The 26103-nt window shown below is 44.0% G+C and overlaps 1 protein-coding gene and 1 pseudogene across 1 annotated transcript in view; one reads left to right on the forward strand and one right to left on the reverse strand.

Annotated features, from left to right (window-relative positions):
* Positions 1-26103, reverse strand: part of LOC126204055 (brain-specific homeobox protein homolog) — a 183687-nt gene that overhangs the window by 56808 nt on the left and 100776 nt on the right. The window lies entirely within an intron of this gene.
* Positions 6268-6385, forward strand: LOC126204477 (5S ribosomal RNA; annotated as a pseudogene).

The raw sequence follows: 26103 nt of genomic DNA on the forward strand, positions 1-26103 counted from the left end.
CTGCCATTTAACTGATGGAGCAACTTCAAACTTGTCACGTCATACGACCACAGTTCGCGGTCGAAACACAGACGCGCATTTGTACGCAACGGCTAACAATTTTGGTAATGCGATGAGCGTCGTTTCTTCGTTTCATGTCGTTCAGTACAATCGGCAAATTTTTCGGGTAACATATCTTGTTTCAGACTGCTGTGTCTGTAAATGGTGTGCAATGAATGTCGCGCTGCATGTTGCTGACTGACGTCAGTCCAATACTAAAAGTCAGACGGATGCTGGGTTATGAGCGAGAGGGCGCGCTGCTACTGAAATCCGTATCGTACTGGCTTAGCGAAACTATGCAAAGCATGTTGACTTTCTTGACGGCTCTAAAGGATTATACGATATTGCAGTGTCTGTGTTATTCCGAGTGGTCTAGCGGTTCTAGGCGCTCAGTCAGGAACCGCGCGACTGCTACGGTCGCAGGTTCGAATCCTGCCTCGGGCATGGATGTGTGTGATGTCCTTAGGTTAGTTAGGTTTAAGTAGTTCTAAGTTCTAGGGGACTTATGACCACAGCTGTTGAGTCCCATAGTGCTCAGAGCCATTTGAACCATTTGTTATTCCGAATTACGGTGCAATATTGCTTCGGACATGCATGCATGTCCGATGGAACAGGCACTGCGGCGACTATATCCGTTATGAAATAAAAGAATTGTATTCGCACAACCATTAGCCGTATAACGAAATGACGACAACGAAAACTTGTGCCGGACCGCGACTCGAAGCTGGATTTCCGGTTTATCGCTCGCCGTTATACGGCTGATGGTTGTCCACATTCACAACTGTTGATAGATATCTTCTAAAGGACGTACGAGCACATTGAGGAGACTGAGGTCGGCTCGCGTGCTTGTACGAGTACACTGACAACACAACTGTTACGCCGCTCTGCGGCGGACTTTGAACCTTCCCGCCACACGGCCGTTATTGGACGACAATGCCTCAATTGCTGATGTCGTTTTACGTTTTATTTGTGTGTGTGTGTGTGGGGGGGGGGGGGGGGGGTTGTCACATAATCTAAGGGTGCACGTCTGGCCTTCTCTCCCAGGCCTCCACCCTTCTTCCATTTGAACTCTGCCGGCCGCGGTGGTCTAGCGGTTCTAGGCGCTCAGTCCGGAACCGCGCGACTGCTACGGTCGCAGGTTCGAATCCTGTCTCGCGCATGGATGTGTGTGATGTCCTTAGGTTAGTTAGGTTTAAGTAGTTCTAAGTTCTAGGGGACTGATGACCACAGCTGTTAAGTCCCATAGTGCTCAGAGCCATTTGAACCATTTGAACTTTTCCTCACTGTTCCTTTGCTGTTTGTTCGCCTTGGTGTTCGTCTTTTCTCTATTTGTCTTCCTCTGGCCTTGCCTTTCAGACTTGAGATTTCAGTGTGTTGCAGGCTGACTGGCTCATCCTTTTTTGTTTTTGCGATCAGCCAGCCCAGGCCAACCGTTATACTCTTTTAATACCTTCCACTACTTTTCCTTTTAGTGTACGTTTTCCCCTTTTGGTTCGCTTCTTTCGTTTTCTCTTTCGGTGTGGTTCCCCGTCACTTTGGCGCCCTTTTACTTTCCCCGACTCGTTTTGGGAATTGTTTTACCTTGAGACTTGCTTGTATCAGGAAAAATACTGATGACCCTGTTGTTTGGTCCCTTTACACTCCGAACCAACCAACCAGCCAACGTGAGGTCTAAACTCGCAGAGCGCGACTATCTGGGATGTTTCCCCAATCTCAGAGAGAGATGACTCTCGACGTTGTTTGCACTAGACGTATTACTCGCAAAAGCTCTTTGAGAGTGAGAAACTCTCACTTGTACACCTGGCTTAATATGTATTCCATGGCCGCCAGTGGTACATCACACCTTCTAGACCTGTTGGACGCCGCGTTGATGCACGAATGAATCTGGCAGCTTCAGTGATAGTGTGATCGTCGGCACGAAGATTCGCGAAAGCTCATGTCTGTCATTCAGTCACGTAAACGCGTCAACTGCTCTGATTCCATGCAAGCGACTGGCACGTACACACCACTTCACAGCCATGCATAAAGTCATTGATGGATGGTCAAACGACCTCCAGCTACCAGTTCTACAATGTGAACTTTTAATAGGGTGACTAATATTCTGACCAATGATTTCACTGATTCTGTCAGTTACTGTACTCATAGGTAATGTGTTTGGCGTTCTCGCTGCATCTGTGCTCCCGAACGGTGGAATGCCTCTGACACGGGCAACCGATTCGACTTATACTTGGCAGGTCGCTCGTGTACGACACGTAATGAAAGTGTGTAAGGTACTTCGGCTCAAAAATCCCTCTTTTTCGAGAAAACCACCCCTAAAGTTCCTGGCGAGCAATCGTCCCAAACTTGACGAGATAATTGAAAATTAAGTATTTTTCATCATCACACACGTTCCTAGAAATTGAGGAAAGAAACCGTTAAGACTGACGCTTGTGTAGATGATGTTCAACGAAAGTGCTGCTGACGAAACGACCAAGGCAGCTCTTCGGGGATGTGAGAACCTCCGGTCGAATCTCAAATGCGCGCTGCAGTTTTTTGTTTGTATATTAAAATTAGTAGGAATACGACGGTTGATAAGGTAATCGATAAGGAATAATAGCAATATAAACAAATAAATTTCTCAAACGATTTCGGTTAGTAAGGAATTAAAATACAGTGTAAGATAAAAAAGAAAAGAAAAAACGACGTCCCACTAAGGCACTGTTCGAATAGGACTGAAATTGGTGATCTAAATGTAGAGACAAACAAATGATTAAAATTTCAGAAAAATTGGGTGATTTATTCAAGAGAAAGAACTTGAGAAATAGAGCACGTCAGTAAGGCGTTGGTCCACCTCTGACCATTGCGCGAGGAGTTATTACGATTGGCACTGATTGATAAAGTTGTTGGGATATCATGCTGAATTCTGTCCAACTGGCGCGTTGTATCGTGAAACTCCCGAGGGCACTGCCCATAATGCGTCAAACGTTCTCGGTTTGGGGGAGATGCGGCGACCACGCTGGTCAGTAGGCGGTTTGGAAAGTACGAAGACAAGCAGTAGAAACTCTCACCGTGTGTGGGCGGGCATTATCTTGCTGAAATGTAATCTCAGAATGGCTTGCCATGAAGAGCAACAAACCGGGGCGTACAATATCGTCGCTGTACTTTTGTGCTGTAAGGGTGTAGCGGATGACAACCAAAGTAGACCTGCTATGTAACGAAATGGCACACACTCCACCACTCCTCGTTGCCGGGACGTATGACGGCCGAACCACCGCTGTCCTGGGAGTTTCCTGACACGTCTTCGCTGTTTATCGGTGCTGAGTTCGAAGCGGGGCTCATCACTGAAGACAGTTCTACTGCAGTGATTGAGATTCCTAGACGAATGCGCCCGATGACACTGCAAACGGGCTTCTTGGTCTACGGATGTCAAAGGTAGTCGGCGCAAAGTGGCACACCTGAAATCACTCTTACTTCGGAAGACATGTTTCCATTGAGAATGACATGCTGCGTTCTGTTATCTAGGAACTCTTCAATCCAATCACACAATTCGTCTGATAGTCCATATGCTCTTACTTTGTTCATTCAACGACTGTGGGGAAGTGTATCAAACGCCTTGCGGAAGTCAAGAAACACGGCATCTATCTGGGAAACCGTGTCTATCGTCCTCTGAGTCTCGTGGACGAGTAGCGCGAGCTGCGTTTCACACGATCGTCTTTTTCGAAACCCATGCTAAAGAGTAGATTTCTAGTCATTGTACTCGAACATAATACGTGTTCCAAAATTCTACAACTGGTCGACGTTAGAGATATAGGTCTGTAGTTCTGCACATCTGTTCGACGTCCCTTCTTGAAAACGGGGATGACCTGTGCCCTTTTCCAATCCTTTGGAACGCTACGCTCTTCTAGAGACCTACGGTACACCCCTGCAGGAAGGGGGGCTAGTTCCTTCGCGTACCCTGTGTAAAATCGAACTTCGGGACTTTGAGAACCTCTCAGACGATTCCTAGGTTCTCATGTTCTGTCGTCTCTGTAGGTCGACTGCTTCCTTCTTGACGCTGTGTTCGGCCATGATTCATCCAGTCCTGCCAACATTGTAGAATAGTGGCATTGCTCCTGTTCAAATGTAGTGCGATTCGCCGATTACTCCAACCCCCTTCTTTGAAACAAACTGCAGGTATCCCTCAAATGCTGCAATCTGCATATATTACTCACGCTTCTGTCTGGGTAGCGTAGTTACTTTCCAACTGAATAGACGGAACGTAATGATGATGTGTGACTAGGGCCTCCCGTCGGGTAGACCTTTCGCCGGGTGCAAGTCTTTCTATTTGACGGCACTTCGGCGACTTGCGCGTTGATGGACATGAAAGGATGACGATTAGGACAAGACAACACCCAATCTCCGAGCGGAGAAAATCTCCGACTCAGCCGGGAATCGAACCCGGGCCCTTAGGATTGACATTCCGTCGCGCTGACCACTCAGCTACCGGGGGCGAACATACACACCATGAAATTCGCAAAGACTTTATGCCCTGGTATCTACATATCCCCTGTTTACTATCCTTGCGAGATGCGTGGTGAAATTACGCTGTAGCGTCAAACATTCATCCATCGGTGGCCAACGTTTACAATTTTGCATTTTCCGCCGATACCTGCACGAATATCAGTTTGTTACCCATTTGTATAATCCTTTGTAGTGTGTCGTTTTTTTATTTTTTTATTATTATTAGAAAAGGGTGCATTAAGCTTCCAAGTATGGAAACAATTCCGAGTAATAAAGTCGGGAATTCCTGACGAGGGACCACAATCGACCACGCGATGCTTGTTTATAGCGAGTCCCGTTACAGAATGTCAATTGAAGGTTTCAAAATTGAATGTGCTTCTGGAAACCCTGCGAGAATTCCACAACTGTGAGGATGTGGCAACGATTTACAGCAAAATTTATAATGAACTTCCAACAATGACTTTTAGTCGATGTTATCGTATGCACGATACGCATTATGATTAATTCCCGAAAAAGAAATATTTTAAAATGTAAACTAACTTTTTTTCCGCCAAATATTAGGATATTCGGAAGGAACGATACAGTCGCACGAAGATAGCATTCATTACATGTTTCTTGGTGCAGCGAGTGTATTTGCTTCGAATGTTTGTATTATGAAATATATACGGATATTGCGACTATATTGACGTCACCTGTTTGCGGCACACGGAAATTTGTGCTGGACCGGTACTCGAACCCGAATTTCCCTTCTATCACGAATAGTCGTCTTGAACACTTGGGCTGTCCAAAATCCCGTATGTCACGTTTTCACAATCCTTATGCTCGCATACACATAATCTAAATCTACATCTACATGGTTACTCTGCAATTCACACTTAAGTGCCTGGCAGAGGCCAGAGGGGAGAAATATCGTCATTTTAGCACGTCGAGGTATAGATGCATCATTGATCACTAAATGTCTGTGTGTATACAGTGTCTGTTTCTTCACAATACGAAGTCCATCAGACATGCATGCATGTCTGTAGGAACAGACCCTATATAAACACAGATACTCTAACCAGTAACGATGCATGTATGCCTCAACAGGCTAAAATGACGATATAATATCTGTCCGCCTGTGCGGCAGTCATGAATTGTGTATTGTGAAGATACGGACACTGTATAAGCACAGACAATGTAACGTCAATGATGAATATTTATATGACGAGTACCATACATGTGGATGTCGAGAGAATGTGAGGACATGTAACTGAGTGCAAAAGCCACAGTAGGGCACCCAGGATTAGAAGTGTAATTTTTTACTGATAGGATAGATTAGCACGGAGAGCTGCATCAAACCAGTCTCAGGACTGAAGACCACAACAACAACAGAAGTTGCTCGATAAATTTGTCTACCTTGTTATTATTCCTCACTGATTACCTTATTAATCCTCCTATTCCTACCAATTTCAATACGGAAAAAATACAAATGATGAAAACAAAAGAATGCATTTGGGAATCGAAAGCAGTTTCTCTTCATCCCAGATAGATGCCATGGTAGCTACGAAAGTGCTCTTTCATTGACAGATGTTACCTTGTGGGTACATAAAGGGTCATTGTAACAGTTTCTTTCTTCGATTTCTAGGAAAATACGTATTTCTGGTCGCCGTATGTGATGGTGAAACATGCTCATTTTTCAGTTGACAATCGATCCCGTCAGTTTTGAGTCGATTGTGTGCCGCGAAATTTAGGGATTGTTTTCTTAAAACTGGCAACGGCCTTGCCGCAGTGGATACACTGGTTCCCGTCAGATCACCAAAGTTAAGCGCTGTCGGGCGTGGCCGGCGCTGGGATGGGTGACCGTCCGGGCCGCCATGTGCTGTTGCCATTTTTCGGGGTGCACTCAGCCGAGTGATGCCAATTGACGATCTACTCGACCGAATAGTAGCGGCTCCAAAGAAAACCTTCATAACGACCGGGAGAGCGGTGTGCTGACCACACGCCACTCCTATCCGCATCCTCAGTTGAGGATGACACGGCGGTGGGATGGTCCCGATGGGCCTCTTGTGGCCTGAAGACGGAATGCTTTCTCAAAACTGGAGGGGGGAGAGGGAGGTTTGAGCCAAAATACCTTCGGGGCTTTCATTTTACGTTGTACACACAGGACATGCCAAGTACGAGCCGAATCGTTTGGTCGCGTCTGAGGCTTTCTCCCTATTAGGCCAGAGATCAGTTAACTTATGATCTGTACCCTTTCAGATCTTGTTGTTTACAGGGTGTTACAAAAAGGTACGGCCAAACTTTCAGGAAACATTCCTCACACACAAGGAAAGAAAATATGTTATGTGGACATGTGTCCGGAAACGCTTACTTTCCATGTTAGAGCTCATTTCTTCAAATCACATTAATCATGGAATGGAAACACACAGCAACAGAACGTACCAGCGTGACTTCAAACACTTTGTTACAGGGAATGTTCAAAATGTCCTCCGTTAGCGAGGATACATGCATCCACCCTTCGTCGCATGGAATCCCTGATGCGCTGATGCAGCCCTGGAGAATGGCGTATTGTATCACAGCCGTCCACAATACGAGCACGAAGAGTCTCTACATTTGGTATCGGGGTTGCGTAGACAAGAGCTTTCAAATGCCCCCATAAATGAAAGTCAAGAGGGTTGAGGTCAGGAGAGCGTGGAGGCATGGAATTGGTCCGCCTCTAGCAATCCATCGGTCACCGAATCTGTTGTTGAGAAGCGTACGAACACTTTGATTGAAATGTGCAGGAGCTGCATCGTGCATGAACCACATGTTGTGTCGTACTTGTAAAGGCACATGTTCTAGCAGCACAGGTAGAGTATCCCGTATGAAATCATGATGACGTGCTCCATTGAGCGTAGGTGGAAGAAAATTGGGCCCAATCAAGACATCACCAACAATGCCTGCCCAAACGTTCACAGAAAATCTGTGTTGATGACGTGATTGCACAATTTCGTGCGGATTCTCGTCAGCCCACACATGTTGATTGAGAAAATTTACAATTTGATCACGTTGGAATGAAGCCTCATCCGTAAAGAGAGCATTTGCACTGAAATGAGGATTGACACATTGTTGGATGAACCATTCGCAGAAGTGTACCCGTGGAGACCAATCAGCTGCTGATAGTGCCTGCACACGCTGTACATGGTACGGAAACAACTGGTTCTCCCGTAGCACTCTCCATGCAGTGACGTGGTCAACGTTACCTTGTACAGCAGCAACTTCTCTGACGCTGACATTAGGGTTATCGTCAACTGCACGAAGAATTGCCTCGTCCATTGCAGGTGTCCTCGTCGTTCTAGGTCTTCCCCAGTCGCGAGTCATAGGCTGTAATGTTCCGTGCTCCCTAAGACGCCGATCAATTGCTTCGAACGTCTTCCTGTCGGGACACCTTCGTTCTGGAAATCTGTCTCGATACAAACGTACCGCGCCACGGCTATTGCCCCGTGCTAATCCATACATCAAATGGGCAGCTGCCAACTCCGCATCAGTAAACATTGCACTGACTGCAAAACCACGTTTGTGATGAACACTAGCCTGTTGATGCTACGTACTGATGAGCTTGATGCTAGTACTGTAGAGCAATGAGTCGCATGTCAACATAAGCACCGAAGTCAACATTACCCTCCTTCAATTGGGCCAACTGGCGGTGAATCGAGGAAGTACAGTACATACTGACGAAACTAAAATGAGCTTTAACATGGAAATTAAGCGTTTCCGGACACATGTCCACATAACATCTTTTCTTTATTTGTGTGTGAGGAATGTTTTCTGAAAGTTTGGCCGTACCTTTTTGTAACACCCTGTATATCATAGGTACGTGTACCGCTTGATGACAGGAAGGCTTACAAAACACAGGCTGTGAAGCTTGGCGCTCAGCGTTGCTGAGACAGCATCTTTCCCCCTGTACTTCCTGCGTGTCTCGCGAAGCAGCTCGACCGTAGCCTCGAAGACGGCCTCCTTGTGCGGCCGCGCCTCTGAGGCGCCTCGGCCGCCTTGCACGCCGCAAGTTCGACGTAATTAGGTTTTCCCGCCGCCGTCGACTGAACTTTACACAGTATCGATTGCCGGCAACGTCTTTAAGCAGGCGTTCTTTCGGGCGCCCGCGCTCCCTTTGGGCCCGGACGACGTCTTGCTAACTTGCTAGTTACCGGGCGTCCAATTAGGCGACGCCGGCGGCGGGTCGGGCGCAAGTGGGCCGCGCCGGAACGAGCCGAAGTGGCGCGACGGCGCACGAGCGCCGTCTCGGTCGGGGCTTCCCCCTCGCTGGCGGGGTAATAGTTTAACTACACGCCGCGCGGGCCGCCGCCTCCGCCACGCCAATTACGTTCACGGCAACGTGAGCGCGTTGTCGGTTCGTGTAGCCTTGTCTTCACTTCCTTTCTACACGGCGCCTGCCAGTCTAAAAGCGGCGGCTCCCTTTTGCAGACCGCGCGTGGGAGTAATGTCGCCCACACAGCTTGTCAGAGGTTGTTGGAAAACAGTCGAGAGTCTTCGTAAAATAACCCATTTGGGAACCGAATGGATACTCCGACGATGCACGGACCCACTTCAAAGAAAGGCTAAAAAGACTTATTAACTGATTTGCCATCTAACTTAGGAGACGATGAAAAAATGTGATTTCTTAGAGTTTCTGTAGCAGCTGACCTTTTGCATAGGTTATTACATAAAAGTTCTTAATATGTTTTCATGGTGCGTGGCTATCTTTTCGTTTCTCAGTGATTAGCCTATCACACTTCCCTTTTACATTGTTTTAGCTGTTGTTTAGGTATAATCTGTGTCGGTTTACAAATTGGCTGTATGCTCAGTCTTAAGTACAGTATTTTGTGCTTCTGTGTCAAAGTGCGAGTGAAAATGGAACTGAGTCGATCAGATATCTATTTCATTCTTTACCTTTTAATTTTAAGCATTTTAGCCGATTTTTTGTGAAATTACTTTAGTAACGAACCACGGACTTTGCCGTTGCTAGGGATGTTTGTGTGCCTCAGTGATGCAGGTAACGATACCGTAGGTGCAACCACGACGGAGGGGTTTCTTTTGAGAGGCCAGACAAACGTATGGTTCCTGAACTATAGTAGTTGCAGCGGAAACAGTCTGGATCGTTGGCTGTAACATCAACCAAAACAGCCTCGCTGTGCTGGTACTGGAAACGGCTGCAAATCAAAGGGAAAGCCACAGTCGTAATTTTTACCGACGGCATGCAACTCTACTGCATGGTTAAATGAAGACGGCATCCTCTTCGTTAAAATATTCCGGAGGTAAAGTAGTCCTCCATTCTAACCTACGAGAGGGGACTGCTCAGGAGGATGTCGTTATCAGGAAAAACAAAACTAGCGTTCTACGGGTCGGTATGTGGTACGTGAGATTCCTTAATCGGCCAGACAGGTTGGAAAATTTAAGATGGGAAATGGATAGGATAAAGTTAGATATAGTGGGAGTTAGTGAAGTTCGGTGTCAGGAGGAATAGGAGTTCTAGTCGGGTGAATACAGGGTTATAAATACAAAATAAAACAAGGCTAACGCAGGAGTAGGTTTAATAATGAATCAGAAAACAGGAATGCGGATAAATTACTATGAACAGCGGTCCAGGTTTATACGCCAAGTAGCTCCGCAGATAGTGAGACTGAAGAAATGTACGAGGAGGTAAAAGAAATTATTCAGATACTTAAAGGAGACGAAAATTTAATAGTCATGGGGGACTGGAATTCTGTAGTAGGAAAAGGAAGAGAAGGAAAAGTAGTTGATGAATATGGACTGGGAGAAAGGCATGAAAGAGGAAGTCGCCTGCTATAATTTTGCACAGAGCGTAATTTAATCACACAGAGCGTAATTTAATCATAGCTAACACTTGGTATAAAAATCATGAAAGAATATCGTATACATGGGAGAGACCTTGAGACACCGGAAGGTTTCAGACTGATTTCGTAATGGCATGACAGAGATTTGGGAATCAGATTTTAAACTGTAAGACATTTGCGGGGCAGATATTGATTCTGGCCAGAATTTATTGGTTATGAACTGTAGATTAAAACTGAAGAAACTGTAAAAAGGTACGAATTGCGGAAGATGGGACCTGGATAAATTGAAAGAACCAGAGGTTGTTGAGAGTTTCAGAGAGAGTATTACGGAACGATATCCAGGGATAGGGGAAGGGAATACAGCAGAAGAAAAGTGGGTAGCTTTGAGAGATGAAAGAGTGAAGGCAGCAGAGGATCAAGTAGGGAAAAAGATTAGGGCCAGTAGAAATGTTTGGCTAACACAAGAGACACTGAACTCAATTGAAAAGGAGAAAATTCAAAAACATAGTAAATGAAGCAGGCGAAAGGGAACACAAACGTCTAAAATATGAGACTGACAGGAACTGCAAAATGGCTAAGCAGGAGCGGCTAGAGGACAAATAGAAAGATTTAGAAGCATATATCACTAGTGGAAAGATAGATACCGTCTACAGGAAAATTAAACAGACCTTTGGACAAAAGAGAACCACCTGTACGAATGTCAAGACCTTAGAGGGAATCCAGTCCCAGGCAAAGAAGTGAAAGCTGAAAGGTGGAAGGAGTATATAAAGGGTCTACACAAGGGAGATGCACTTGATGGTAGCATTGTAGAAATGGAAGAGGACATAAATGAAGAAGACGTGGGAGATGTGATATTACGTGAAGAATTTAACAGAGCACTGAAATATCTAAGTCGATACAAGGCCTGGGGAGTAGACAACATTCTGTTAGAACTACTAATAGCCTTGGGAGAGCAAGCCTGGAAACACAGGCGAAATACCCTCAGACATTAGGAAGAATATAGCAGCTCTAATTCCAAAGAAAGTAGGTGCTGACAGGTGTGAATATTACCGAACTATCAGATTAATAAATCATGGCTACGAAATACTAAAATGATTGCTTTACAAAAGAATGGAAAAACTGGTAGAAGCCGACCTCGGAGAAGATCAGTTTGGATTCCGGAGAAACATAGGAACACACGAGGAAATATTGACCCTACGACTTCGTAAGACATAGGTTAAGGAAAGGCAAGCCTACGTTTATTGCATCTGTGGACTTAGAATAAGCTCTTTGAAACACTAAACGTGACAGAGGGAGTGATAGGCTATTTACAATTTGTACGGAAACCAGATGGCAGTTGTAAGAGTCGAGGGGCATGAAAGGGAAGCAGCAGTTGAGAAGGCAGTGAGACAGGGTTGTAGCCTATCCCCGATGTTATTCAATCTGTGCATTGAGCAAGCAGTAAAGGAAACAAAAGAAAAATTTGGAATACGAAATAAGTTCAGGGACAAGAAACAAAATCCTTGAGAATGAGGTTTTCACTCTGCAGCGGAGTGTGCGCTGATATGAAACTTCTTGGCAGATTAAAACTGGGCTAATCCAGGCTGTGGCTAAGCCATGTCTCCGCAATATCCTTTCTTTCAAGAGTGCTAGTTCTGCAAAGTTCGCGGGAGAGCTGTAAAGTTTGGAAGGTAGGAGACGAGGTAGTGGCAGAAGTGAAGCTGTGAGGAGGGGTCGTGGGTCGTGCTGGGTCTAGCTCAGATGGTAGAGCACTTGCCCGCGAAAGGCAAAGGTCCCGTGTTCGAGTCTCGGCCAGGCACACCGTTTTAATCTGCCAGGAAGTTTCAGAATCCTTGAGGCTTGCCGATGATACCTGCCAGAGACAGCAGAGGACTCGGTAGAGCAGTTGAGTGGAATGGACGGATCCTTAAACGAGGATATAAGATGAACATCATCAAAAGCAAGACGAGGATAATAAAATGTAGTCGAATTAAATCAGGTGATGCTGAGGGATTTAGATTAGGAAAGGAGACGCTTAAAGTAGTAGATGAGTTGTGCTATTTGGCAACAAAATATCTGATGTTGGCCGAAGGAGAGTCGATGTAAAATGTAGACAGGCCGTGGCAAGAAAAGTGTTTCTAAAGAAGAGAAATTTGTTAACGTCGAGTATTGATTTAAGTGTCTAATGGCTCTGAGCACTATGGGACTTAACATCTGAGGTCATCAGTCCCCTAGAACTTAGAACTGCTTAAACCTAACTAACCTAAGGACATCACACACATCCATGCTCGAGGCAGGATTCGAACCTGCGACCATAGTGGTCGCGCGGTTCCAGACTGAAGCGCCTAGAACCGCTTGGCCACAACGGCCGGCATTTGTCACAAAGCCTTTTATGAAAGTATTTGTATGGAGCGCAGACATGTATGGAATTGAAACATGGGCGATAAACAGTTTTGACGAGAATAGAATAGAAGCGTTTGAGGTATGGCGCCATAGAAGAATGCTGAAGATTAGATGGGTAGATCACGTAAATAATGAGGAGGTACTGAACACAATTGTGCAGACGAGAAATTTGTGATAGAACTTGACTAAAAGAAGGAATCGGTTGGTAAGAAACATTATAATATAGTACATCAAAGGATCACGCATTTAGTATTGGACGGAAGTGTGGGGGATAAAAATCGAGGAGGGAGACCAGGAGTTGACTACAGCAAGCAGATTCAGAAGGATGTAAGTTGCTGCAGTTACTGGGAGATGAAGAGCCTTACACAGGTAGAGGAGCATGGAGAGCCACATCAAACCAGTCTTCTGAGTGTAAGCTTCAACAATACAAGGTCTCTGATGACCATAGCTTCGAGCACCATGTGCATACAGGATGTTAGTGGTATAAGTGCAAATATTTCTATTGGTAACTGAGGACCGTGTACTGAACAGGATTATATACATGTAAGTTTTACTTCGTTTTTGGATTAATAATTATAGTTATTACGAATAGTATTATTTTAGGTTGGATAGTATCTCCACGTACGTGTGGCACAAGTAACTCATTAGTGCTTGTTTTCTGCTGAGCTGCAGGTCAGATATTGAAGTGTGGGGTGTGGAGGCAAAATGGAAATTCTACACTGACAGGACATGTTCGAAAGAACAGAGACGACGCATTCATGTAACTGTTTCGTCTAGATAGGAAATGAATCTACCTTCTTCAGTACGGATGCGACAGTACGTCCGACTTTTTGCAGGAATCTCAGAGTAGCAACAATGGGGAAAATGGGTAGGGACTGCCGATAGATGGCGCTGGTTGGGAATGTGGGTGACCCGTAGTGTGCTAAGGTAATCGGTGCAGTTGCGCTGACACTGTGCCCCAGGTGACACAGTGGTTAACGCACCTGCCCAGTAAGCATAAGATCTTAGGTTCGAATCCCTGTCCAGCCCACATTTTCACTCGTCACTGCTGATCCTGCGTCATTTGCCGATTCAGCTGATATCAGCAACCCCTTTTCTTTCCTTTCTGGAACCCCTTACCTCAAGTTTACATATAATTTACTAAAGGTGGCTGACAGATTTACACGCTGGCCTGAGGCCTGTATGGCCACTGACATGGCCGCAGAAACCGTGACCACACCTTTTGTTTTGAATCGTCACTGTTGCACGAGCTGTCGCGACTGTGTGGCTGGTCGCATATTACGACAACCCACGACTGCCCCACTAACAATGGGACAGTGGGCAAAGAAGATCTGGACTACACGGCAGCTCAACTGGTGTACAGAGAGCATCTGAGACTTCTGGCCGAAATCATCTCTGCAAAACCAAGGCTATTGGCCAGTGAGTAAGCCGCAACAGAATGACCTACAATAAACCTCGCACGTTTGGTTACCGGGCGATACTGTACGGCCGGCCGTAGTGGCCGTGCGGTTCTAGGCGCTACAGTCTGGAGCCGAGCGACCGCTACGGTCGCAGGTTCGAATCCTGCCTCGGGCATGGATGTGTGTGATGTCCTTAGGTTAGTTAGGTTTAATTAGTTCTAAGTTCTAGGCGACTGATGACCTCAGAAGTTAAGTCGCATAGTGCTCAGAGCCGTTTGAACCATTTGATACTGTACGACTACCTTTAAGATCTCCTTACACAAAACCTTAGAACGTCATCCAGCGTGGAGAAAATTCGTTCATAGAATAATAGAATGACAGGGAAGAAACGATTGAAGCCAGCAGGCTTGTAGGTCATTTGACTTTTTTGCTCGTCAAATCAAGGGTCACTGATATACAGGAATTTACCGACATTTGATCAAACCGACATTGGAGGCTTCAATCACATTTTGTATCCAGCCAGCGTACAATTATCTGAAAGTGACTCACTTTACAGGTTAAGAATTGAACAGTTTTTGTTCAAAACAGTAACACAAGCTTCTGGTGGAATAAGACAGTTGCGAAAATCTTATAAAATCACAAAAATAACTCAATATCTCCTACAGACGTCCTCCTTCCCCCCCGCCCCTCCCCCCGCCACCACCCCCGCGTCCCTGCCCCGATTCTTCCAGGAGGGACGTTTGTAAATGTGTCCAAAATTGAATTTTTCGATTTTGTTTTCATTCAGTAGTAATATTTGTTGACAAATAGTTCCCAAAGTTTCATTTTAGAAATCACATAGGAACTGATGGAGAAAAAAAGAATCTACGTGTCTCGATGTTTTCCGGTCACGCTTCCTTTCGCAACTGTCTGTGGAATAAAAATTTCTACACCGACTAGAAATGCATTCCAGAATGTGTAATGATTGATGGTAGGTCCACATAAGTGTGATAGCGTTTGGGCTTCAGTGTTCGTGCATTCACTCTAACAATTCTTGAAAAAATTGACCGTCGTCGTGTGTCTAGAGCTGACGTGTTTATTCAGGACCTAGAAAATGAAACAAGACAACGGAAAAGAAGGTACAAGACAAGTCTTGAGGACGAAGAACATCCTGAACACTATCCTGGCGCATCCTGAGAATGTATAACTGAAGGAAATGTAAGTGTAATCCTTAAAATCTTTTTTCCGGAAAATACATTTGCTGACACTACGCACATATTTCTCAGGACATCTGTTCAAATGGTTCAAATGGCTCTGAGCACTATGGGACTTAACATCTATGGTCATCAGTCCCCTAGAACTTAGAACTACTTAAACCTAACTAACCTAAGGACATCACACAACACCCAGTCATCACGAGGCAGAGAAAATCCCTGACCCCGCCGGGAATCGAACGCGGGAACCCGGGCGTGGGAAGCGAGGACGCTACCGCACGACCCAGGACATCTGTGATTCGTCGTATAATGCCTTGAAATTTGGCTCACACGTTTCTTAGAGTGCAGCAAACAAACAGACAGAGCCCAATGTTGTGTTGGAGATGAGATGTAAAGGTGCCGAAATTCCTATAACGATTCCTGCCAAATGGATATACAACGTTATTTTTTGTTATTGAAGGTTTTCAAAATTGATGATGTACGAAGGGCTTTCGGTAAGTAATGGTTCAAATGGTTCAAATGGCTCTGAGCACTATGGGACTCAACATCTTAGGTCATAAGTCCCCTAGAACTTAGAACTACTTAAACCTAACGAACCTAAGGACATCACACACACCCATGCCCGAGGCAGGATTCGAACCTGCGACCGTAGCAGTCCCGCGGTTCCGGACTGCAGCGCCAGAACCGCTAGACCACCGCGGCCGGCAAGTAATATAATACCGTTTTTCTGAAAGCAGATTTTTTTCAGGATTAGAATACTTCATATTATTCCTCACTCTTTTGGCTACAAAACCATACTTTTCAACATAATCTCCGTTCAATGCGACAGCCTTACGTCACATTACTGGGGGGGGGGGGGGGGGGTGTCTGTACGCTCGCATGGTACCACTCTACTAGCTATATCGCAGCCAACGGCTTGTTACATCAATAGCCTCCATCCCCTGACGCCCGCGGACTGCAGCCTTCATTATGCCGAAGAGACGGAAATCGGAAGGTAAGTAAACCAGCGGGCACACACCTCTTAGTACTACAACCGGTGGACGAGTGTGTCAGTACTGCCATCAGAGATACCCAGTCGAGAAGCGAAATGATTGACCGTGATCCACTGATCGCCTCAAATGAGAGTGTCCGCACGTTCCAACATCATATGAGTCACAGCTGTGCGTTGCTGGCCGGTACGCGGGAGAGCGGACGGATTTGGGCGACCTCGTTGTAATGATTACAAACGCCTCGCCCAGCGACTCACCGTGCTGTTGTTCAGTGCCAGGTGTTCGCAGACATTCTGCAAGCGCCTATGAATATCTGCGATGCTATGGTCTTCCGCCAAAAGAAACTCAGTGACACCTCTCTGCTCAGAACACATCTCCGTTACAGACGTCATTTTGAAGATTACATGTAGCGCCGCCATCTATCGAAACTTAATGAAGCTAAAGGGGCCGAAGCCGGAATATTCCATGATGTCCTACAACAAATTCTGTATTTTTGAACAGAAATATTGGGCGAGAAGAAATGTGTTACATTACGTATTGAACGCCCCACGTATAATTGTTTAAATGGATGTAGACATGACACAGTTCAAATATGGCAGTCGTTGGTTTAATAGTTTGTCAAGGAAAGAAACACTAATAATTAAAGATGTAAGAAAATTTATATTTTTACAGTAATATCTAAATTCCAAGAACAATTTTATGAACTGAGTTTCAAGCTGCATTATACTGTTTCTAACCATCATATAAAATTTTATGCAGTTCATCTTTAATATCTTTGGCGCACTCTTTGGTAACATGGGTGTATGTGTTTCATGCACGTTCGCCACTAAACAATCGAACTCCTATGCATACAATAATCACAGAAGTTTGATTACGTTAAGATGAGTTGACGTTAAGGAGGGAAAACATTGCGCGGATATATAGGAGAAAAAAGTATAAAAAAGATTTGGACTTACTTTTAAGGTTTTTTGAAAGTCGCTAATTATCAAATAGTGGAAGAGTGGTTCTGGATAATTCGCGCTCCGTTCTAAGAAAAACTTGTTTTCCGCGTATCTGAATGGTTATCACATCATTGGATTGTGTGTCATATATAAAAGGGTGTATATGGATATTGTCTGCATATTGTGTTGCGAACAGGTTAGTAGTAGGAAAGTAAATTAAAATGTGATGTCTAATGTTCAAGTTTTACTGAATGAACAGCGAAAATGCAGTAAGCGATAAACTCGTTTCTTACATTATTCTGCGTGGAGGGTCCGCGAGAGGAAGTTGTGAAAGTGTTTGAAATTGTGTATAAAGTTTGCTGGAATTTACTACGAGCTCTTGTTCTCAATTAAAGGATGTAGATAGTCTGTGTAATTTGCGCGCTGCGAGTTACTCTACCTGAAGATACGTCCACTGTCTCTAACTTTAATACTTCGCTACTGCGTTCTACTTTTAACATAAGATTGCGCCTGTTAATGAATAAAATATGATAGCATAGCGTATTAACATTTTAAATTCGGCCAATAATGGTATGAAACATTGCAAATCAAATTGTTGTTGTCTCTGGAAGCCAATTTGCAGTTGGGACCGCGTGACTGTGTAGCCGAGTTACCATTTTGTGCTACAGATTGTGTGACAAATGTTGCAGTTGTACTGTTTCTTTTCTCTAATTTACATCTAACGCCAACTCATCATACAAAAAGTAAATGTACTGCAATAAGGAATTTCAAACTTTCACTGTTACCATTATTAAGGTTCTGTACCTCAGTCAGTGAAAATGGAACACTTACATGATTACTTTGTTGTCCGTCTGTCTATCTGTCCGTTTTTCGAAAACCCTTTTCCTCAGGAACGCGTAGACGTAGCAAGTTGAAATTTATGTCACATACTAGGATCTATAGCTCGTCCACGATATAATAAACGTAAGCTTACAAGTCAATGCAATCAAAAGATAGGACCATTTACGTCACATATTTTGGTATTCGCAGATTCACTCATCAAAACCTGTACGGTACCTCCTGTTAATCTGAAATCATTAAATTTTGGAAAGAAGGAATGTTCTTCAGTTCCGGTAAGTGGAACAATCAGAAATTGTTAATTTGTAATTTGTAATTACAATACACGAAAACATTTTTGTCATTTGTTATCGGACTGTCGGTCTGTCCCTCCGGCTGTTAAAACCTCTTTTTCTTAGGAACGGGAGGACAAGTTGAAATTTTTGTTATATACTGAGGTCCATGGTTCTTTGGTGGTGCAAAAACGTCAAGCTTCTAAGTCAATAAAATTAAACTATCGGCCATTTATGCCACATATGCTTGTTAGGGTAGTTGTTCCACCGCGTGAGATCGTTAACACTGTTCCTCCTTTCAATTGTCGCGCGAACGTTGAAATGGCAGATACTGAGATATCCGATCGCGGAATTGAAAACCACCTAGAATCGCTTAGTAGTGGAAAGGCGTCAGGACTATATGAGATACCTATAAGATTCTATAAAGATTATGGGAAAGAAATTGCTCCCCTTCTAGCAGTAATTTATCGTAGATCGCTTGAGCAACGAAAGGTACCTAACGACTGGAAAAAAGCGCAGGTCATTCCCGTTTTTAAGAAAGGCAGTAAGACAGATCCACACAACCTATATCGTTGACGTCAATCTGTTGTAGAATTATGGAACATATTTTATGCTCAAGAATTATGACGTTTTTGAAAACTGAACATCTCCTCTATTAAAAATCAACATGGATTCCGCAAACAGAGATCCTGCGAAACTCAGCTCGCTCTGTTCCTCCATGAGGTCCACAGCGCAGTGGACAACGGCGCTCAGGTTCCTTGATTTCAGTAAGGCATTTGACACTGTCTCGCATTGCCTTTAATGGAAAAAATACGAGCTTACGGAGTATCGGAGCAGACCTGCGATTGGATTGAAGACTTTCTTGCAGACATAACTCAACACGTCGCTCTTAACGGAACAAAATCGGCAGATTTAAAGGTAATATCCGGACTATCACAGGCAAGTGTGATAGGACCGTTGCTGTTTACAATATGTATAAATGGTCGAGGAGAAAGTGTCGGATGCTCTTTAAGGCTATTCGTAGATGATTCAGTTGTCTAAACCAAGGTAGCAACGCTAGAAGATTGTAAGAATTTGCAGAACGACCTGCAGAGAATTCATGATTCGTACAGACTCTGGCAGTTTACCTTGAAAGTAAATAAATGTAACATATTCCGCATATATAGGAAAAGAAATCCACTACTGTACAGCTACACTACTGATGACAAACAGTCGTCCGCAGTAGCCGAGCGGTTCTAGGCGCTACAGTCTGGAACTGCGCGACCGCTACGGTCGCAGGTTCGAATTCTGCCTCAGGCATGGATGTGTGTGATGTCCTTAGGTTAGTTAGGTTTAAGTAGTTCTAAGTTCTAGGGGACTAATGACTTCAGTTGTTAAGTCCCATAGTGCTCAGAGCCATTTTTTTGATGACAACTGGAGACAGAGCGACCTTAAGTGGAATGACCATATAAAACAGTTAGTGGGAAAAACAGACACCAGACTCAGATTCAAAGGACGAATCTTAAGAAAATGTAACTCATCCAGGAAAGAAGTGGCTTATAAGGCGCTTGTTCACGCGATTCTTGTGTATTGTTCGTCTATCTGGGATCTCCATCGGGTTGGACTGATAGAGGAGATAGAGAAAATCCAACAAAGAGCGGCGTGTTTCGTCACGGGGTCGTTTAGCCGACGAGGGAGCATTACGGAGATGCTAAATCAAACTCCAGTGGCAGACGTTACAAGAGAGGCGCTGTGCATCACGGAGAGATTTACTATTGAAATTTCGGAACTGCACTTTTCAGGAGGTGTCGGACAACATATTACTTCCCCCCTCTTACATCTTGCGTATTGAGCAAGAGGAGAAATTACAGCCAGTACAGAGGCTTACGGGCAATCATTCTTACCACACAATATTCGCGCGTGGAACAGGGTTGGAGGGAACAGGTAGTGGTACCGAACGTACCCTCCGCCACACAGCATTAGGTGGCTTGCGGAGTATGACGTAGACGTAAAAATTAAAGAACTTGGCAAGAAGCAAGGTTTCACAGTACAAGTAAAGGGAAAAAAATTCAGAAAATTGTTAATCTGGAATTATATCATTTTGTCATTTGTTGTCCGACTTCACACGTGAAATTAAAATATTCTCGAAAGTCTTGGAATCTCTGGGATCGATATCTTGCTAGTAACAGTGTCGATAACAGGCAGAAATCGTCGAGATCCTCATTCCTGGAATGGATGAACTATCTATATGCGTAATGAAGTCTGTACGGAACCCTCAGTGCGGGAGTGCTACTCACACCTGGCCAGTTTTTTATAGAAATTCTTGCTTAACGTAATAATTTGAAGGATGTTTTGATAATGGTTAAGCTTTGCATCAACATTTATACAACATTTTTAAGAAGTGTGTCAGCACTCTCCATTACACTGATTAAAATTACATTGGGTATCGAAAACAATATGGCCAACTTAAGGCTACGCTTTGCATTGTGTAAGATTCTGCGATTCTCTGTGGAAATAAATAAGCACTAAGATATCGATAGTAACAATCTGAGGGCGAAACATGGGAGCGCGATTCTAAGCATTGTTGAGATGGCCAGAAGAGATTTAGATGACTTAACTACGCATGAAGATTGAATTCAAGGTAAAATTCGCAAGCATAGCATAAAGCGCAATTGCAGGGTTAGGCGCATGATTGTTAGTCCGAGTTTGCAATAATCCCATGTTTTGCTTGTCAGTTAAGGAAGCCTTCTTATCCTCCAAATAATAATAATTGTTCTCCACATCTAATTCATAAATATGCTGTCGGTGTTAAATATTAATGTAACTTTGCAATTGAAATTGTTTGTTAATCTGGCACTCAGCCATTATTGATACTTATAAGGTCATTGTCAGGCCTGTCGCCATTATTAATACTTGTCAAACTATTATTGGTCATGATGATTTCTGAAGTTTTTAAATAGACTTAATTTATGAAATCCCTTCTTACAAGTTATTTAGTAGTTAACAGGACCCAAGCAAACGACTTTTTATTTCATTCGTTCTTAGCAACATTAAGCTTTTTACCGTTGCTGCTGCATGCTGCTGCGAATTGCTGTAAACCACTTGGAAAAAGACAGTCATATAAAGAGGAGAGTGTAAAGCTTAGGGCCAAACGGAGACACTGACACACCACAACATTTCATGTACTCTAATCCAGTAAATTCCGTTGCACAAGCCAGATTCTGTATCACTTGTAAATTCTTATTCAAATACGCAGTCAGATAGGTATTTTTTGTTACAGGTTCATTTGTTCCTGTAGTTTTTCATATTCAAATACGCAGTCAGATAGATTATCCAAATGTTAGTTTTAAGTTTTTCGTATAATGATCTGTCAAGGGCTTAAAGGACAGTGAAACCGACACCCATACAACACGCACACAGTGTTATGCACGTCAGATTCCCATTACTGGTAGCTCAGGTTGCTTATCGAGTCCATTTTCACAGACGAACATCTGCTTTATTTGTTGAAGGTACGTTACACATTATAGTTCACTACATTTCAGCACAGTAAAGGTCTTTTATGAAAAAAAAAGATAGATCCATCAATAAGAGCAGAGCCCGCTCCTACCAAAATTAATCTGATAGACATGCCAAAACAGCGTACGCGGCGTTGAAGTGTGATACGTTTATTCTTTGACGGTCTTGTTTATATAATTACACTATGCAGCCGGCCGCGGTGGTCTAGCGGTTCTAGGCGCGCAGTCCGGAACCGCGCGACTGCTACGGTCGCAGGTTCGAATCCTGCCTCGGGCATGTATGTGTGTGATGTCCTTAGGTTAGTTAGGTTTAAGTAGTTCTAAGTTCTAGGGGACTGATGACCACAGATGTTTCATTACTACCTTGACATGTGTTAGTTTCGCCACAATGTCACACACTGATTTACGCATCCCCAAACGTGTAGTTTAACGTTACGTTTATAGTCCCAGCGAATACGATTCGGTCACGAAATTTTGTTCCGTTCTGGCCTAATCTTTGGAAACGGTACAGGGTTATTTTCGAAAGTACCACGAAACTTTCAACCAGCAATTTATGCACTCCTGTTACGCAAATGTGCAAAACGCGTGACATCGTCAACAGCTTTAAAGGTTGGAAATGCTCTTGATAACAATAATGCGAAACTAATTGCCGCGAACGTGCTGGCAGTTTTATAATCCGGCGCCGCGCTGCCTCTAATACATTATTGATTGTATGGCGTAGCGCGGCAGTTACGAAGAGTAATTTTCAGCGGGCCATCATCGGCCCCACATTCTGCCAATTTGATGAAGCGGTGCCGGGCTAATGATGCGATCGCGTAGTGCTGCGCTGCGTTTACAAAGTTTAGTTTCGACCGAGCGATCGGCGGCTCTCGCATGACGTCGGGAGCGCGCTTGAATGGTTACGCTGCTTTGCGCTCGTCGTCAGGGCTGCACGAAATGAGATGTCTCGTCTACCAGGTGTACCGGTATGAAATGAGCGTTAAGATACAAATGTGTCGATAAGGAACATTTGTTGTGAACGTGCCTTACTTTTTTTTTGTTTGGTTGGTATGACGTCTGTCAAAGATATTTAGTATACATCACGTCATGGAACAAACAACATCATATGTTTTCATCGTGTTAACAATGTCGAATTTTGGATCAGGAAGTGATGATTTGCGGAAAGCGTTAATTTTTTGTTTTCATTTGAAAAAAAGTGCTGCAGAGTCGCATCGAATGCTTTTCGAGGCATAGGTGATCATGCTCTATCAGAAGCAACATATAAAAGATGGTTTCAACGGTTCAGAAATAATGATTTTGATGTAAGAAATGAAGAACGGGGAAGACCACCAAAAAAGTTCGAAGACACCGAATTGCAAGCAATATTGGATGAAGATGATACTTTGAGTCAGAAGCAAATGGCAGCAATGCTAAATGTTGCACAACAAACAATTTATGACCGTTTGAAAGCTATGGGAAAGATCCAAAAGTGTGGAAAATGGGTGCCACATGAATTGAATGAAAGACAGATGGAAAACCGAAAAACCATTTGTCAAATTTTGCTTCAAAGACATGAAAGAAAATCAATTTTGCATCAAATTGTTACTGGCGATGAAAAATGGTCTTATTTTAAGAATCCTAAACTTGAAAAATCATGGGTTAATCCCGGGACAACCATCAACATCGACTGCAAAACCAGATCGATTCGGCAAGAAGTCAATGCTCTGTGTCTGGTGGGATCAGAAAGGTGTGGTGTATCATGAGCTTCTAAAACCCGGTGAAACTGTGAATACTAATCGCTACAGACAACAAATGATCAATTTGAACTAAGCATTGAAAGAAAAAAGACCAGAATGGGCTAGAAGACATGGAAAAGTAATTTTTTTACACGACAATGCACCTGCACATACAGCAAAACTGGTTCAGGATACAATCAAAACACTTGGCTGGGAGCTGCTATCCCACCCCCGTATTCACCAGACTTGGCCCCTTCCGACAACCATTTGTTTTCATCAATGGGACACGCATTGGCTGAGGAACACTTCGATTCCTACGAAGAAGTCGAAAATTGGGTGTCTGATTGGTTTGCTTCAAAAGACGAACATTTATATTGGCGTGGTGTCCACAAATTGCCAGAAAGGTGGTCAAAATGTATAGAAAGCAACTATCAGTACTTTGAATAAAATGTTTTTACTTTTCAATTCAAAATTAGTGTTTCATTTTCACAAAATGACGCTCATTTCATACCGGTACACCTGGTATATTACAAATAAGCGAGCATTTAGTAGACGAACAATCTGAAGTTTCATCTCACTGAAAACCATATCTTCTCATTCGCTTGACAACTGGAAGGATATGAAACCGATAATATAGGAATGTGATAGGTGTGTTCGAAGTGTAGGTGATGAAGTCTTCTCGGGTTATCAACCAAGTAAAGGCCTCGTTCTGAGGCAACGTTTCAAGTTTCCAATATGTCATCTTCAGGTGAATTGTCGGGTTCGCGTTCTGACCGCACGCCTCCGGATGGGGTTGTCGCGGCCCGATGGTGGGGGGGGGGGGGATTTGGGGGCCGGTGATGGTGAGACCTCCCTGCGGGTTCGGGTGTCGCATCCTGGTGGGGCCTGTCCATTCCGTGCCGGTTTCGCATCGGAGCGTTCTTGTCGTATTTTTGTTATGGCTGCATCTCATGCGGAGCTAAGTTGGAAGCTGCTATCTCGGTTGGCACGGTTATCATGGACTCGTATTTCCACGGCCTCTTTAAAGATCGAATCATAGAACACATATACCCTACACAGCGGCCTTGCTTGTTTGAAGCCAAACACATACTTTTCCTTGAGACTGTGATCCGCCGCTGCAGATTTCTCCTTTTGGCCTAAGCGAACGCTCCTTATGTTTTCCGAGTAGCGTTGAGATATACAGGGTGGTCAATTGATCGTGGCCGGGCCAAATATCTCACGAAATAAGCGTCAAACGAAAAAACTACAAAGAACGAAACATGTATAGCTTGAAGCGGGAAACCAGATGGCGCTATGGTTGTCCCGCTAGATGGCGCTGCCATAGGTCAAACGGATATCAACTGCGTTTTTTTAAATAGGAACTCCCATTTTTATTACATATTCGTGTAGAATGTAAAGAAATATGAATGTTTTAGTTGGACCACTTTTTTCGCTTTGTGATAGATGGCGCTGTAATAGTTAGAAACGTATGGCTCACAATTTTAGACGAACAGTTGGTAACAGGTAGGTTTTTTAAATTAAAATACAGAATATAGGTACGTTTGAACATTTTATTTCGGTTGTTCCAATGTGATACATGTGCCTTTGTGAACTTATCATTTCTGAGAACGCATGCTGTTACAGCGTGATTACCTTAAATACCACATTAATGCAATAAATGCTCAAAGTGATGCCCGTCAACCTCAATGCATTTGGCAATACATGTAACGACATTCCTCTCAACAGCGAGTAGTTCGCCTTCCTTAATGTTCGCACATGCATTGACAATGCGCTGACACGTGTTGTCAGGCGTTGTCGGTGGATCACGATAGCAAATATCCTTCAACTTTCCCCACAGAAAGAAATCCGGGGACGTCAGATCCGGTGAACGTGCGGGCGATGGTATGGTGCTTTGACGACCAATCCACCTGTCATGAAATATGCTACTCAATACCGCTTCAACCGTACGCGAGCTATGTGCCGGACATCCATCATGTTGGAAGTACATCGACATTCTGTCATGCAGTGAAACATCTTGTAGTTACATCGGTAGAACATTACTTAGGAAATCAGCATACATTGCGCCATTTAGATTGCCATCGATAAAATGGGAGCCAATTATCCTTCCTCGCATAATGCCGCACCATACATTAACCCGCCAAGGTCACTGATGTTCCACTTGTCGCAGCCATCGTGGATTTTCCGTTGCCCAATATTGCATATGATGCCGGTTTACGTTACCGCTGTTGGTGAATGACGCTTCGTCGCTAAATAGAACGCGTGCAAAAAATGTGTCATCGTCCCGTAACTTCTCTTGTGCTCAGTGGCAGAACTGTACACGACGTTCAAAGTCGTTGCCATGCAATTCCTGGTGCATTGAAATATGGTACTGGTGCAATCGATATTGGAGCATTTTCGACACCGACATTTTTGAGATTCCCGATTCTCGGGCAATTTGTCTGCTACTGATGTGCGGATTAGCCGCGACAGCAGCTAAAACACCTACTTGGGCATCATCATTAGTTGCAGGTCGTGGTTGACGTTTCACATGTGGCTGAACACTTCCTGTT

The sequence above is a fragment of the Schistocerca nitens genome, chromosome 9 (assembly GCF_023898315.1).
Source record: "Schistocerca nitens isolate TAMUIC-IGC-003100 chromosome 9, iqSchNite1.1, whole genome shotgun sequence".
Lineage (NCBI taxonomy): Eukaryota > Metazoa > Arthropoda > Insecta > Orthoptera > Acrididae > Schistocerca > Schistocerca nitens.